Genomic DNA, 17,204 nt, shown 5'->3' with positions numbered 1-17,204 from the left:
ATGTAGAATGAACTCCCTCTAAATGTACAACTGAATGAATGACCACCTTGAAAAAGAATACCTCTTTTGTGAAAATTCTCTAGAATGAACTTGTTTTCTTTGTTATAGAATAACTACCTTCTGCACACAGCTTTAGCTTGATGATATTCCTGACACCTTTATTTATGAGAAACATTTCAAGTCAATCTAGATAATAGCATGTGCCAAATGCTGTATATGTGAACGAAAGACCTGGCACTGTTGTTTGGCAGGGCAAATCTATAGTCTTGTTTAGACATTTACTGTATGGTGGTCATAAAATCTTTATCTTCACTTAGCCCTCAAATGTGTGCTTTATTCTGGTCAGGGTATGTCTGCATAACCAACATATGCCTCAATGACAAGGATTCATGAATTTCTTATTTTGATGCCTGGAGGCCTGTCTTAAAATGTTAATTTAAACTTTGTCCCAAAAACCATATGTGGTCTTTGCTATAGAAATGCCTTCTGTTGCATTATTAAGTTGTGATCTATTCACAACCTCAAGCTGATTGTATTACACAAGAAATCTAGTTGACTAAATTAAAGTCCATGTACAATGTATTGGAGTGGAGATAAAAAAAAAACAGTAGCAACAGGATATGCATCCCTTTAAACAAAGCCAATGTAAGACTTTGGATCTGAGGCAAGCTTTTTCTCCAGTGATGTCAAATACTAGAAGAGGAGCCCCGAACAAGAAGGGTTAGGGTGGCAAAATGTGGTCAACAGTACAGACTGCTGATTAACTCTCACTCTCTCTCTTTAGTAAACCCATTAGTGTAAGCAAGTAGAGGGTTTCTCCACATGTAGAAACCAAAATATGTAAATCTTTTTGCAACAAATGGGAATTTCACCCAATTTTCTTTTCAAGTTATTTTGTATTCAAAGATGTGATGTTTACCCCCGTCACACCCACAAAGCTGGCCCTGCTATGTTTCCCAGCACGATATAGATTGAAAAAAAATAAAATTTGATTAAATATTAAATAAAAGCTTTTTGAGAGACTACATGCTATAGATGCAATTTATAAAAAAAAACTAAAACTACAAAAAACTAAAACTATTTTTTTTTTATTAAAGTTTATTTAGAAAGGGACCATGTACAATTTGGTGTGATTTGATTGGTGTGATATTAGGAATATTAGTTCTTGGAAGGAACAATGTTGACATAGGGAATTAATGCAGACATCGGAGTATATGCAAACACTCACATAACTTGAGTTCAGGATTGAACGCTACCTCCTTCAGCATTATTGAATATTTTATTATTCTCCTTCAATTATTAATTATTTACAAATAAACCTATTTTAAACTCACTGTAACATCTGTTGTTCCACCACCCTGTATGACTAACACATAGATAACACAATAAAAGGAACAGGAGGTGGGTATTTCCAAAGCAAATGTTGTGTATAGGGCTGAAAGCTTTTGGGAATATGGCATGCCGGAGGTCTGCCAGGTCACATGAACACAGAAGTTGTCCTGGGGCTTTCCTGAGCCATGTCCTTTCTTTATTTGTTTAGCTACCTGGCCAGCAACACACATGGAGGGACAAATCTAGAATGGCAAACAGCAGTCTTCTGCACAATAGGGGATGTGCAGGTACTTCAGAGAGGGAGATAAAGAGGGCATGTCAATGACAGATTCAGAAACACCAGTGTGATGCTGGAACTGTTACAAACACTGTGACAGTTTGTGGTTACTTTCTCTCTGTGGCAAACAGTAGAAGTGAATGCAATGTGACATTAGTTTATCTGACGTCATTAATTCGTTCATTCGTCATTCATTCATTCAAACATACAAAAAGTATGCAAATTCTAATCAGTTAATTTTCCATATAAAAATAAACAAATAGGTCATTTATAAGCTCTGATATTTTCCACATTTGCACATTTGTTCCACAAGTGTTCCACGTTTTGCTGTTGGAAACAAAATATTTGCCAGTCAAATGCATTAATGTTATACTTGGAACCACAAGCAATTTGGAAGGGGTCCTTGTAGTCCACAGTACTGATATATGGATCATTGTCCCTCACAGTGTATAAATCTGTATGCAGTAGATGGCAAGGGAAGCAAGAATAGGCACAAAAATGAAATATTCATAAAATACTTTCTACCAATGAGCAGACATGACAATAGTCTCCATTTCAATCTGACAGAAGCACCATGAGCCAGAAGGGAGCTTTATGTGACATAATTTCTGCTTATTCTGTGCAGTCCTCCACTGGTACAGTGACAAAGGTTTTCAAAAGAAAAAAAAAACACAATTAGATAGAAGGGAAGAGATTTGGAGATAATAAAAATGCATAGAAAGGAGCAAATGCATTTAGCTGTATGGAAAAAATATGATCTGTTAAACAATGTGAAATCTTTAGAGGAAAAATAAACATTTCTTTTGTTTAAGGTTGGAGGGCATTTGTTGTTTGTAGGATTAAAAACAATTTTAGCACGTAAAGGTAGGGGTTAATTTCCTGTATTTCCCACTGCATGCCGTCTGATTTTGTTGTGTGCGCATGGCCTAGCCTTTTCTCTGGATTATGCCAGCTTTTATTTAAATGTCATGGTCCACTGGGACTGTCTAGCAGAGACTCAGATGCTGAAGATGTTCAAAGCGGTCCGGATGTCAGAATGTTGGATAAGTTTAGAGACAAGGGACAGGGTCCACATCTGAACTGGCAGCTGGAAAGGTCATTGTAAGGAATGGATCCAAGAAACTCTGGAGATGCAAGTATTCATATTAAACAGACTGTAGTTACAAAAATGTGAACAAAAGATATTTCCCAAAGTTACCTTGTTATGTTATGTTATTCTATATAAGAGCACAATGTAATAATTTATCCATTAATTTAACATAAGTACCCTTAATGGTCAGAGTTGTGATGCCTTGTGATGTTGTGATGCCTATACCCAGAAAACTTATCAAAGTCTATTCCTGTTCCATCTTAATTTCGATAACTTCCTTAATTCCTTTTTACCAAAACATCACAAACATGAAAATTTCCTCCTATTATGAACTTTATGTAATTTTATTATTATTATTATCAGTAGCAGTAGTAGGAGGAGGAGGAGGAGGAAGAGGAGGAGAAGTAGGAGACGTATTAGTATCAGACATAGAAGAAGACAAATGCTCAGACCACAGGCACTGGTAATAAGCAAATTCTGGGGTCTTTTATTGCCTCTGCAATAATTCCTTTTTCTGATTTAAAGTGGTGATTCATGCAAAGGTGGTATAAAGCACAAGGCAGCAGTACCCTTTGGGTAAGAGATGTCCAGAAATTTTGTCAAACTAATTGATGGCTTCATTAGGTCCCAATCAGAGCGTTACAGAGTACCCTCAGGCCCAAGGTAACTCATTCCTTTGCATTTGAAGAGAAAGCTTGGGAAACTGAGTTTTATGTAGGAGGAGATTGCATTTACGGCACCTTTTGAAAGACAGTGTCTGCCAGGACCATAACGCAGATAAAGTGCATTCTAGGTCTAATACTATGGAGATGGATTGTGGGACAGTAGCCTTATGACTGAAAAAGTGCAAGGCTGAAAACAGCAGACTTTTCAGATACAGAAAAAGGCTATTATAGGCGATGAGCATTAGTTCTTTAAGAATCACATGAACTCACTTTTTAAACACTTTGCAAAAAATGTCACTGTGAATTTGAATGTGCTAAGTCTGTTTAAGATTATATGCAAATGTGCAACAAACACAAGTACTTCACTCTTTATTAGAATTGAGTAACTGACAATTATATGTGTAGAGGTATATGTTGTGTATTTCCACTTAATTGGCACTATGTACAGTAATATGAAGAACATTATAAATATAGCTTAATAACAGGACCAGTTATATGACTACATGTACTATGACTACATGTGACATAGTGACTGTATGTAAAGTAATTTAAAGAACCATACATGTCTGTGTAAGATAATTCTTTGTCCCCTTAAAACATGAAAGGTCCACATTCCAGTGTGAGTAATGTTTTAGTTTTGGTAAATGGAAATTAGACAAATATTGGTTTGTCTGATAAAGATTCTCTTTGTTTTATTTTTTTCCTCTGGAGTTCCCTAGCAGGAGAGGCTGGCCCACAAATAGGAATCCTTGAGAATTGAGAATGTGAAAAATTATTTAAATATTATCTTGTATGCATGTGTGGTTGAAAATGGAGCTTCTAAAAGAAGACACTATTGGCAATTTTTAAGATGATGTTGAAAATCATCTAATTCTCAAGTAAAGTTTTGGCTAATGAGATTATAATTGGCCTAGTATTGTTATTGGTCCATTTGAATTTGAGGGGAAGAGCCTCACTTATAAAGAGCCTATATGTTTGGACAAGAGCAAGAGAAAAAAATAAGATTTTGTTGGGCAAGTAGCCAACGCGGCGTTTGTCATTATGTAAAGAGCTAATCGTTTGTTTAAGTTTTTTATTATTTTGTTTTGCTTTGTACTTTGTTTTCCCCTTCTATTTGGAACCATTTTGGATGATTTGGATGAGTTTTTGTGCTCATATTGCTGCCTACATTGCACCTATCAAGAAGGCCACACCACAATACATATGGTAAAAAGCATCATAGCCAATACAGTACAGACCAAAAGTTTGGACACACCTTCTCATTCAAAGAGTTTTCTTTATTTTCATGACTATGAAAATTGTAGAGTCACACTGAAGGCATCAAAACTATGAATTAACACATGTGGAATTATATGTGGAATTATATACATAACAAAAAAGTGTGAAACAACTGAAAATATGTCATATTGTAGGTTCTTCAAAGTAGCCACCTTTTGCTTAGATTACTGCTTTGCACACTCTTGGCATTCTCTTGATGCCTACTTTGAAGAACCTACAATATGACATATTTTCAGTTCAGTTTTTTGTTATGTATATAATTCCATATATAATTCCACATGTGTTAATTCATAGTTTTGATGCCTTCAGTGTTAATCTACAATTTTCATAGTCATGAAAATAAAGAAAACTCTTTGAATGAGCAGGTTTGTCCAAACTTTTGGTCTGTACTGTATATATAATATATATAAACTTTTGGTCTGTACTGTATATGTTTTAATAACAATTATAATATTATAATCTTAGAATGTTAGAATATATTCATATTATCTCACATGATTATTATTTTTGTATGCAAATTATTTTAAATTTGCAATTATTAGTGCAGGATATTGGGCACTATCACTTCACACCAAATTCAGACCTACATGTTTAGTTTCATGGCTCTGCAGTAATAACGGTGGTAATGATGGTGCTTTGGCGTGTGTCTGCATTAATCTGAGGGGAAATAGTGTGGGACTGACTGCTTGCCATTTAATGACTAATGTGTAGCCGTGATGGCACACACAGGTAATTTACCACTGCCACAGAAATTTGCAGAAGAGAGAGGCAGAGACGGTGCTCACTGCACTAATCACAGACAGCCAGACACAGAGAAACGACCAAGCAAATGAATTATACCAGCCGATTGTTATGAAAAATAGACCTGGCCTCTTTGAATGCAGGATAAAAAACAAAGTTTGGGTTTCATCTTTTCTATGAAACCATTTGTAAAATACTAGAATATCAAAAGTCTGTTTTTGTTTTAGAGCATGTCAATGCAAAAAGAGTCAAATAAAAAGGAGCAATCAGGAGAACAGGGAAAACAAATGGTGGAGAGTGATGGGAGGGTTTTTAAGATATCTTCAAGCAAAAAGGGATTAAGGTTGATTCGACGGTAAACACCTCTTGCAGATGGAGTCCAATGCTTTTATAATGCCAAAAGAGTCAATAAGTCATCAGCGCATTCCGTCCTAGAGATAATACATTTAGGTGAGAGGATTAACAGGCACAACAAAAACAGGCACAACAAAAAACCTCCATGCCACCTGTTTAGTTTTTTTAGTTTAGTTTTGTCTTTTTTAGACAGGGGCATATACAAGGAGATCTTGGGTCCTTCGATGCATTTCAAATCCCCTAGATTTATTCAGAGCCCAGTCTTTGTTTTGTCAAAGACAATCAATCCTGTCTACATACTGTAGCTGCTATTATTTTAATAAACAGTGTATGACTATTGTATACCTGGGAGACTATAAGGCAGGGTTAACAGGCTAATAAGAAGGATTATACACTACAGTAACTTTATGATAAGTTCTTAATTAAGTCATGGAAAAAAACAGGTTATATATTGGAATACTGTAATCCAGAATCAACACGTTTAATGAGATAAGATTTCTTTACGCTAAATAATCTATACTTCAGCAGCATCTATGCAATTCTAATTTACAGGACTTTTTGATAAAGACTTATGGTAGAAACAGAGCCTAATTGAAAATACACAAAACACAAAGAAATCCACACTGAATAGAAACCCAAAGCAGAAATCCACACACATCCACATCTAGGGGCAATGTAAACCTAGCCACCTACCTATTAGCATGTCTTTGGATGGTTGCAGTGGGCAGAAACTTACACTGAATTTTGGACAATCAGAATCCTCACAATACTATAACTGTAAGGCGGCAGCTCTACTATCTGCACCATCATACTGTCCCATTAAAAAATCACTGCATCACATTCTGTAATTTTATATAAGTATGTAAGAGCTTCTTTGTGTGTACTTGTCACATACAAGATGCTGGTACGCCTTAAACAGGAAGATCACTTCTCTGGTCAAAGTCACTACTGGATGCTCTTCTAGATCAGCACTTGAGGACAATCTTGCCCCAGTAAATTTCATGTATAATGAAAGCATTTTGTTCTTAAATGGCATGCGAAATTGTCTCCCCATTGCACTATTATTAATGATCAGAGTGCAAGGGATTGAAATCTAAGAGGACACAGGAATGCTAGGCAATCTACATCTCCTCTAAAGGGCAATTTGTCTGAGTAATTGCACTTGCAAAAATCTATCACTGTCACGCACCATGGCCAATTAACACCTGAGCATGAAAATAGAGAGAAAAAATTAGGGGCAGAGGTGAGATTAGAAAATATAGTCTTAACCTATCAACAACTGGTACCATTATTCTGCCATGTCTGGTTAAATGCAGGGAATATATTACCAGAAAAAATGGTGTGGATTCGTAAAAGAGAGAATAAAAAAAGAGATATTCTGTTAGTATTATCTACATTTCTAGTGGGTTCCGACAATTTAGGTCATTTAATAGTGCTGGCTTTATACATTTGTCACATTTTTATTTATTAAATTCACAGCAGTCTAACCATTAGGGGTGTGTATTCAACAGTGTATTCTCACCATCTTTCATTGAGTTATTGTCCTAAATTAAAACATGGCATTCTGACAAACCAAAATATTTAGCAATAGAATCCTGTTCACACAAACTGTAAAGTAGCTTACCTGTATACAAATAAAAAAAAAATCAGAGGAGTTTAACACATTTAACAATATCAACCATTTTATGTAAACACTCTACGAGTTGTATTAGCTTTCAATAAGCAGGAATCTGCCAAGCAATGGATTTAGGCCACAGAGGATAGCAACAGTACAGAGCCTCTTGAAATGGAGAGAGGTGAAGCGTGACTGAAGCTTCCTGTAGGACGATTGAGCTACAGCAACATTTTCTTGCTGTACTAATGAAGAGAGCTGACTCTTCACCCTTAACTGTTTTACATTACCAGGAGAGAGAGAGAGAGAGAGAGAGAGAGAGAGAGAGAGAGAGAGAGAGAGAGAGAGAGAGAGAGAGACTTAATTACACTACAGGTACAAGCCAGCAGAGAGCTGATTTCCTCTTCTCTCCCTTTTGGGCTTTCCTAATTGCATTGTTCCTGAAACAGGAAGGACATGGCCCAGGACTCTTTGCAGTGGTGCAGAAATCTTATTTAAATCCTGACACTAAGGTGCATCTTAGGTCTGTGAAATCACTCCTGCCACCCAAGTGGAAACTCCTCTTAATCACTTTAGATTGTGCTCTGGTTTGTTTTATGGTAGTTTTGGATGAAACTGATTTCACAGCTGGTTCCAAACTCAACAGACTAATTCCAGTTTAATAATGTTTCACACAGAAGAGCAACATGCATATTTGTAACACATCACAATCATGCATTAGGCCACAATTATATGAGGAACATTTTGCGGCAATTCGTTTTTCCGTTTAATTTGGGACTTTGATTAAAGCCTAATTACATTAATCACATAACTACTGATTTGTCCGGTCAAGAAGATTAAGTGGAAAGTGTTTGACAGGAGTTGTAATGAAGAACAGGGGCTGGGAGCATTACCTTTTCATCAACAATACCCTGAGGCTACTCCTGCAGAAGAGCATGATTTCTTATGATTTGATGGACTTAATAATTATCTAAATGAATTGATTTAGATAGCGGGGTGACATCAAAACCAGGAAGTATAAAATGCACATGGAGAGAACCTGGCTTCAGCTTCTGTTTGTTCATTAAGCGCTCTGTCTAAATGTAATGTTTTTGTCTGTCTGTCTGTCTGTCAAAAATAAATAAATAAATTAAGGCATCTAAAAACTTGCATGCCTATGCGGCTGCTCTGCTCCCGAAGGACACTCTTTGGGAGGGTGCCCCTACTCCTCGCGGTTTTGGTCCCGCTCTTAATAAGGCAGAGCGGCGTTCCAGTTCCTGGGGTTCGCTCATAGATTTTGCTGAAGGTTTGGAGACGGGCTTGTCACAAAAGAGACCACTAAGGCCATTAGTAATAATAGCCTAATAGCCACTGAGAGACATCTGTGGCTTAGTCGACTCGGTAGTTGACAGGTTTCAGGAGTCCAAGAGACAATCGGCGGCGTTCCGGTGGAACCTCCCACACCACTCTAATGGGGCTGCTCAGCGGGCGCAACCCTAACCTCAACAAAGCACTTCTTACCGACAAGTGCAGAGACAGAGCATCGCGATGCTTTTCCCCCCTTTGTGGGATCAAAGCCCCATGAGGTAACAGATCTGAGGACTGTCATCTCCAGGAAGAGGGCTTCGGCCAAAAGGTCCTGACCAGACCTGTGGAAGGATGACCGGAGGGTGTGAAGCACCACTTCTTTTGGTGCCCGTTTCCCTCCGGCCCCTTCAGGGACCTGGCTTATTAACCCTGCCACGAAATGTGCTTCAGGGCATGGCCAGCTCCAGTGAGCTGCCTTCTTGTGTTCCGCCCAGCATTGTTGCGGACCATCAGGGCACTGCCTTGGCTCTAGACACACCGGAGGTCAGTTTTAAGAGACTCGTACACTTAAAGGAGCACCTGGCAGTCTGGATGGCTCTGCCAGACTCTGGCTGTGGATCCTGCGCACTGTAGAGCGATGTTATGTGATTCAGTTCGGGTCGGCGATGCCTTCGTGCCTTAGATGTGTGGAGGGATCCCAGGTTACTACACCAAGGCCTCATGTTGGAAGTTCCTGCTTGTCGCATAGTGCTAATGATGGATACGTCCCTCACGGGATGGGGAGCGGTAATAAGTGGCTGACTCTGCGTAAGGTCTATGGGAGAGTCCCCATCTGCTGTGGCACATCAATTGCCTAGAGATGCTGGCCATGCTTCTGGCCCTGAAGCACTTCCTCCCGGACCTCAGAGGCCACCTCAGTGGTCTCATATATCAACCACCAGGGGATCTGTGCTTGCGCTCCCTGTACAGGCTGGCATGCTAGATCCTCCTGTGGGCCCAGGGAAAGCACCTCTCCTTCAGAGCAGCTTACATCCAAGGCTGTTTGAATGAAGCAGCGGACACCCTGTCAAGACAAGCCCGGGGGGTGGCGCCTCCACCCTCAGGTGGTGGAGCAGATTTTGAAGAAATTTGGCAAAGCCCAAGTAGACCTGGTTCTCCCTATATCCACCAGCCCTGCTGGGACTGGATGCCATTTCACAATCGTGGCCGAGGCTACACCTTTACGCCTTCCCTCCAACATGCTGCTTCCGGGTAAGGGCCGTCTGTGTTTCACAGCCTCATGGGAGATTTCTCTGAGAAGGGATCTCCTCTCTCAATTAGGGGGCACAATAGTTTACCTCCGCTCTGAGCTGTGAAAGCTGTGGCTTCTGAAGGTTCACGAGGTTGCAGAAACCATTCTCCAATCCAGTGCTCCCTCCACAAGGAGGTCATATGCCATGAGATGGCACCTGTTCACTGCGTGGTGCTCCTGGCATCAATTGGACCCAGTCCATTGCCCAGTTGGTTCAGTGCTGAATTTTCTGCAGGAGCAGTTTGCGCGTTTCGGCGTATCACGCCGCTGTGTCATTCACTGGGTAGAGACCCACTCCTGACGCTTTTTCCATGCAGAACATGGAGGCTGAGGCCTCTGGTGCATTCAGGAGTTCCTGGGTGGGACTTGGCCATAGTGTTGGAGGCTCTCTCTGAGCCCCTCTTTTAAGCCTTTGGCCGGAATTTTGTGGAGGCACTTGTTCATTAAGACTGCATTCTTGCTGGCTATCTGCTCTGATTTACAGGCTCTTTCTGTGGCCCCCTCTTTTCTGGAGTTCACTCCACGCATGGCCAGTGCCTTCCTGCACCCTAGAGTGGGTTACATCCCCAAGGTGCCCCCAGTCATTCCACGACCTGTCAGGCTCCAGGCATATCCTCCTCCATTCCATACCCCAGACCAGGAGAGATTAAACTCGGCTGTGCCCGGTCCGAGCACTGAACTGTTATGTCTGCCGGACAAGTCCCTGGAGGAAGTCTGAACAATTGTTCATCTGCTACGTCCCCCCGAGGAGAGGCCTTCCTGCTCATAAGCAGACGTTTATCAGATAGACTATTGATGCTATAGTGTCTTCTTACGTGTCCTCTGGTCTCCCTGCTCCATTCAGGGTCAGAGTTTACTGGACCTGGAGTGTGGCAGCCTCCAAGGCTTGGTGCTCTAAAGTGTCCCTCCATGACCTCTGCGACGCTGAGGGCTGGTCCACCCCGCTCACCTTTGCCAGGTTTTACAACCTTGACCTCTGTGCCACTCCTGGCACCTCTGACTTTTGAACTAGCTGTGTTCATTCACACTAGTCAGGGACTGGTTGTTGTGGTGGTATTGGACTCTTGTTCCCAAAGTGTTCCGACGCAGCTCGAGTTCCTGAAAGGGAACATCTCTAGGTTACGTATGTAACCCTAGTAATGTAACTCCGTATGTAAATCCAAGAGGGACGAGACGCTTTTGACTGATTAGACTCATTATTCAGAGCACGGACAAGGCAGTCACATTCCCAAAGCGTTCCGATGCAGCATCTTGTTCCCTCAGGGAACTAGGGTTACATACATAACCTAGAGACGTTATATAATATTGATCAAACAATCATTCCTTGCAGAGATGTCAGTGACTTGTAGCCAACCAGTGGACTTCATGAGTGACATAATTTTGCTTGGTAGGTGGAGCAATATAAAGTCAGCAGTTTCATGTTAAGTTATTTATAGTGCTCGACTTACTTTTCATAGGCTCTGTATCATCAAAAATATCATATCTTACTTTAAAATAACTGACACCATGTTATATCAGAATCTTTGTGAACATAACATGTCCCTTTTTTTTAAGAAAAATTGTCATATCTAATCATAAAATGCATATGACTTTGCTGGTGGTGGTCAGCAGAGAATGCTTTCCAAAACCACATTTTTCAAATTTTATGGCAGTTACCCTTCAAACTGAAGACCCAGATTTTATGTTCCTCTTCCCATGAATAATAAATGTATAACGTCTGGATTAGAGAGTGTAGTATACAGTATTACAGCTGCAAGTTTTGGTGTTTAGTGATATAATGGAGGGCTCTTTAGCTCAGTATCAAGATTTATCAAGAGTAGAAGAAGCTGGAAACAATATCAGTGAAAATGGATTCCTAGGATTGTAATTGTCATCAACTGTTGTTTTTTCATTGCTGTAATTTAGTTTCCAGAACAGCTTGCAGCCGACAAACATGATCACCATGGTCCATGATTTCCAGCATTTACCTGCAACCTGCATTGTCATGTTCACACTCTGTTCTCAGATTACTGATAACACAAACCATAACACAATACACTATAAACTGTATAAACACATACAAACACACACACACACACACACACACACACACACACACACCTCCATAGTTTTTGACATTGTTTTGTTACCTGGCTTCAAAGCTTGCTGGATTTTACTGGGTTTAACGATTTCTAGATTTTGCACGGATTTTTGTGGTTTTCTGGTCACCTCAGCCTGTTTCTGGACTTTGTTTCACATTTTGGATTGTCTGCCTGTGATTAATACATTTTACCTGTAACTGTAACTGTCTCTGTTTCCTGACAATAATAATCCTACCACTGCTACTGCTTATATAATAATACAAAGTGTAAATACAATTGGCATTAATTCAAATAACATTGTATGTGTAAAATAATTGTAATCCATCAAATAAACAAAATAATATAATATATAAATCGTTATAATGAACCTTAATGAAAATGTTCTGTTTAAAATTTTAAATCAGATACTTGAGATCAGAGCTTTTCATTTAATTTAATTGCAGCTTAATTTATTCACTTATTAGACATCAAAGCATGCATGAAATAATATATATATATATATAAAAAAAAAAACATCTCTACCAGGGCACCTTTAAACTTATACACAATCTTTTCACACACAAACTGCGAAACATTTCAAGAGAATTTTGACAGTCCAAATCAAAAAGCATTAATGCTTTGAAATTAACAGCGGATATAATGTGCTTAATGTGACCTTGTAAATCAAATCCATTAAGATACATTAATCTTTGGAAGACTGCGTACTCTCATCTTATTGCTAAACAATCTTTCTTCACTGGAGTGCATCTGTGTATTGTAATTAATTTCACTACAATAAAGCATTTAGTTTATGCATAACAGAAATAGTGGGATGGAAAAAAAATCAATGTGGCTTACAGACAACAGAATCCACAAGGCAGACATAGTGAAACAGCAGGGGGGAGGGTAAAGACAAAATCAAGCTGTAGATTTCTTTGTCTATTCATTAAAAGCTTTTAGCATTGTGCCAATTTCTCCTCTCAGAGTCACAGAAATTATATAAATATGTAAAATTAAGGCCAATTTTTGCAAGAAATGGAAGACTTGGTGATGCACTAAGAGATAGTCAACAGACAGAAGTATACATTGCATAAAGGCTTTTGTAATTTATATGCCTGTCAAACTCCGACAACTATAAAGAGTATGTTGACACTGAATCAAATAAATGCTTGTCATGAATAACTGCATATAAATAAGCATTGATAATATAGAATATTAATTTCAAATAATTTGTTGTGATAGCAAAACTTGCGCACACACACACACACACACACACACACACACACACACACACACACACACAATTGTCACTCACAGCAACAAAGTCTGTTTACTGTTGTTTGCACTGCCACTAGTTTCTGCTCTGCATATGAATGTAAAAAAAATCAGACAGCGCTGTAGGTAGTGTGCAGAAATTTGTATTTCATTACTGATTACGGCAAAATGTTTTTCACCCCCTTGAATCCTCTGTCGTGACTTTCCCTACATGAACATCCACAACTCAGCAAGCTCCATCTGGGCATAATTACAGAAAGTCTGTTAGTCCCACAGTTTATGACAATAACTCACAACTAATTATGCATCAATTATTAAAACTCTGAAAGCATATTAAACACAGTGTGGTAATCAGTTAACCACACCTGATGATTTATGGAATGTTGACTTGTCTGTGTAAGAAATAATTAACAGAACCAATATGAGGGACTAGAATGATAAACATCTTTACACAGAAACAAGGTAAGTAAAAAGGTGGGAAGGATGCAAATGGGAAATTAGATTTGCTCATAGCATGTTCACTGAATATAATAAATACACACGTCTTAAAATGGGTTTTACCATGGCTTTAGATACAAATGTCCATTTATCATACAGAATTCATCTATGCTGTGAAGTAATTCGGTAAAAATGACAACATGTACCTTCACAGCATTCAGTACATCTTACTCGTGAGCATGTGTCACTTGAGACAAGCAATCTAAGGGAGATCTGCTTATTAACAAGAATCTCTCACAGTGAAAGCAATTGAGGTATGACTGAATTCAGCAGGAGTGTTGGCTGCATCTGTATGTGTGGTTGATGCTTATCAGAAGGAGACGATGTGAGCTGAATTGGATATTGATCTGTGTATATGGAGTGGCCCATGCAATAAAAGGAGACTTCTTGGCTGGAAATGATTTTTGAGTGGCAGTGGTAGACATGCTGAATGCGATCCCATGATTCAGCACAAGTTCAGTGCAAGCTCAATGGGGCATCTTTATAAACTCCAGAAAAGGAATGGCTGGCTCAAAAATAGGGTCATTATCTAACAGATGTGTGTGGGTGGAACAACTGGCTGCAGTCATAAAATGGCCTATTACTTTTGGTGTCAATCAGTGAAATACATTATATGCACTGAAATGATCTTAGCACGAAGAAAAGAAAGAAAGAAAGTTAAGTGAGAGTGTGCATAATTTGGTACATCCAGTAAACATTTTTTTTGTGCATTATGTTGAGGCTCAGATTGATCGTACTTTCATTCATATGTATTCCAATTTTGTCCTTTCATTGTTGATTTTCCATAATTAAAAGAAACCATTATAACTATATAGAGCAATCCTATAAAGCCCAACAATGTTCAATGTTGTCAGGGAGCTATTGGTCACACCTCCTTCCAATGCTCACACTCACTCAGCCTCACCCTCCTACAAATCACCTACACCTGTCCTCCTCCTACTAATTACCTACACCTGTCCTCCATTTACCCGTCCCCTTTATAAGGTCCCTATTCCCCCTTCACTCATTGTCTGATCTACTAGTTATGACTGCATATCACTCGGACTACCTACCGCTCTTGTTTCCTGTGCTTCCATGCTCCTGGCTACGCTTCGAAGGAAGCACTCAGTTAAGTTTTTCTATTTGCTGTAGTCTCATCTCAAGCTCTATTGTGTTTGCATGTTTAGACCAAATAAAGACAATCTGTTTTACTTCTAGTTTCTGATGCATGGCCTGGTCTGGTGACAAAAGATCGGACCTTAAAAAACCTACCTCTATGGATTCCCAACCAGCTCCACTCATGGATCCATTCAGGGTACTCGTTGCCGCTCTCCGGGAGGCGTTCTCACCAGCTCATGCTAGCACGGCTGCACCGCTCGCCTCCTACAGCTCAATGGCACTTCCGGCGAAGCAGCCGAGTGCATCAGCTTCCTGTGACAAGTCAGTCACTATGACGAGATGCAACCAGCCAGGTTCCCCAACGAACGCTCCAAGGTCGCGTTCCTAATTTCGCTGCAAACTGGGAAGGCTCTGTCATTGGCCAGCGCGATGTGGAATGCCAGTCAGTGCATGCTCCCGTTTAACCAGGGACTTCGCTGAGGTGTTTGGTGTTGCAACGGCCGACCAACACTATAGCCTCCACCAGTCAGGAAAGGCCCAAGACTGGACTGCAGATGTCTGGGGGTGCCAGAGTACCTTATGCTCTCACTTGATATGCAAGATCATATCAAATGTGTATTAGAGCTGCTAATACTACACCGCTAATACTACAAATCCCAGAATGCTTTGTTAGTGCATTGGCGGGTCAGTCGAGACCGCTGAGAAAGTCAGCGTACTCAGTGCTGAATTTACCCGGCAATTTGCCGACTTTGAAGCCCAGAAATGCAGATTTGAACTGCCCAGTAATCCGTTTGTGGTTGACGTGAAAAGCGCACCAACCAACCTCCAAATGGAGCTGATTGAACTAGTGTGGAGACATGCTCAAGTCAAAATACGACTTTGTGGGTGCTGCACAGTTTCCATGTTTTCTCCCCGACACACTGCTCCAACTCCGTGTCCAAGCTGCTCAAACACTCTCTATGTTTGGCAGCACATATCTTTGTGAGCAAATGTTCTCTTTGATGAAGATGAACAAATCACCACTCAGGAGTCTCACTGATGAACAACTTCACTCAATCCTGAGGATTTCCTCAGCTCAGAGACTAAGCCCAGACATTCAAGCCAATGTGCATCAGAGTAAATCAGACTGTAGCAAACTACGCTCAAATGAATGTTGTCTTTATGCACTTTTTCTACTCCAAGGCATGGACTGGTAATAGTTGAAAGCTTGCTTTTTTTAAATGAAGGAAATTATTATTATTTTTGGTTTTCTTGTTGTTGCCCTGTGAAAAAAAGTTCCCAACCCGTGAGGGACGCATTCGTCATAGGCCCAACACAGTATCCTCCAACATAGAGCCCTGAGATAGGAACCCGGGATCTCTCCAGATATCTAAGACACGTACATGCAGAGGCCCTGAAGTCTCAGGGAAACCAGGGCCACATTGACACACTTTGTGAAGGTGCAGGGTGAGAGGGCAAGACCAAAGAGAATGACCCAATATTGTTAAGCTTTGGCCCTGAAAGCGAACCTAAGGAACTTCCTGTGAGAAGGGAGGATGGATACATAACAGTATGCATCCTTTAGATCTATTACGACAAACCAGTTTTTGGATCTGATCTGAGACACGACCTGCTTGAGGGTAAGCATCTTGAATCTTGAAAGTCTCAGAAGTGAGCGGTTCAGCTACCGTAGATCTAGAATAGGATGCAACCCTCCATCCTTTTTGGAAACTATGAAGTACCAGCTGTAGAACCCTGACTCTTTGTCTGATGAAGGGACCACCTTGATGGCCTCCTTGGGTCCAAGGCTCCTAGAGGTGCTATTCTTAAGGGACTACCTGGTAGCATGGGAAGCTCTGCCTGACGTGTCTCAATGGGTCCTGGTGGGACCCAAGCAGGCTCTGGTCATTGAATGAGAAGTAGACACTCTCCTGTTGAAGGGACCACCTTAATGGCCTCCGCTACGATTCTGGCAGAGCTCAAGGAGGGTGCTCGCTGGAGCTGGCCGTGCTCTGAAGCACTGAACGTGGCATGGTTGACGGATCAGGTCCCTGAGGGTGCCGGGGGTGGGGCTGGCACCATGTAATGAGGTGCAACATGCCCTTACCCTGCAGAGTCCCCAGAACGTTCTGTGTCAGGTCTTCTTGGCTGAAGCCCTAATTAAAAAGACCACACAAAGACAGCCAGTCGGTGTGCTTAGTCTTTTTGCTCGGCCTCATATTTGACAAAGAATTGACAAACAATTTGACGTATTTTTTATTATTTTTTATTCATATTTCTCACTAAATCACATTGCTCATTTGTAAATGAGACATGTGCTATATTTCTGATGTGTTTGCACTGAGCATACAATATGACTGCTGGAAA

Source organism: Silurus meridionalis, chromosome 1 (assembly GCF_014805685.1).
Source record: "Silurus meridionalis isolate SWU-2019-XX chromosome 1, ASM1480568v1, whole genome shotgun sequence".
Classification (NCBI taxonomy): domain Eukaryota; kingdom Metazoa; phylum Chordata; class Actinopteri; order Siluriformes; family Siluridae; genus Silurus; species Silurus meridionalis.
Note: the sequence above shows the minus strand (reverse complement) of the source record.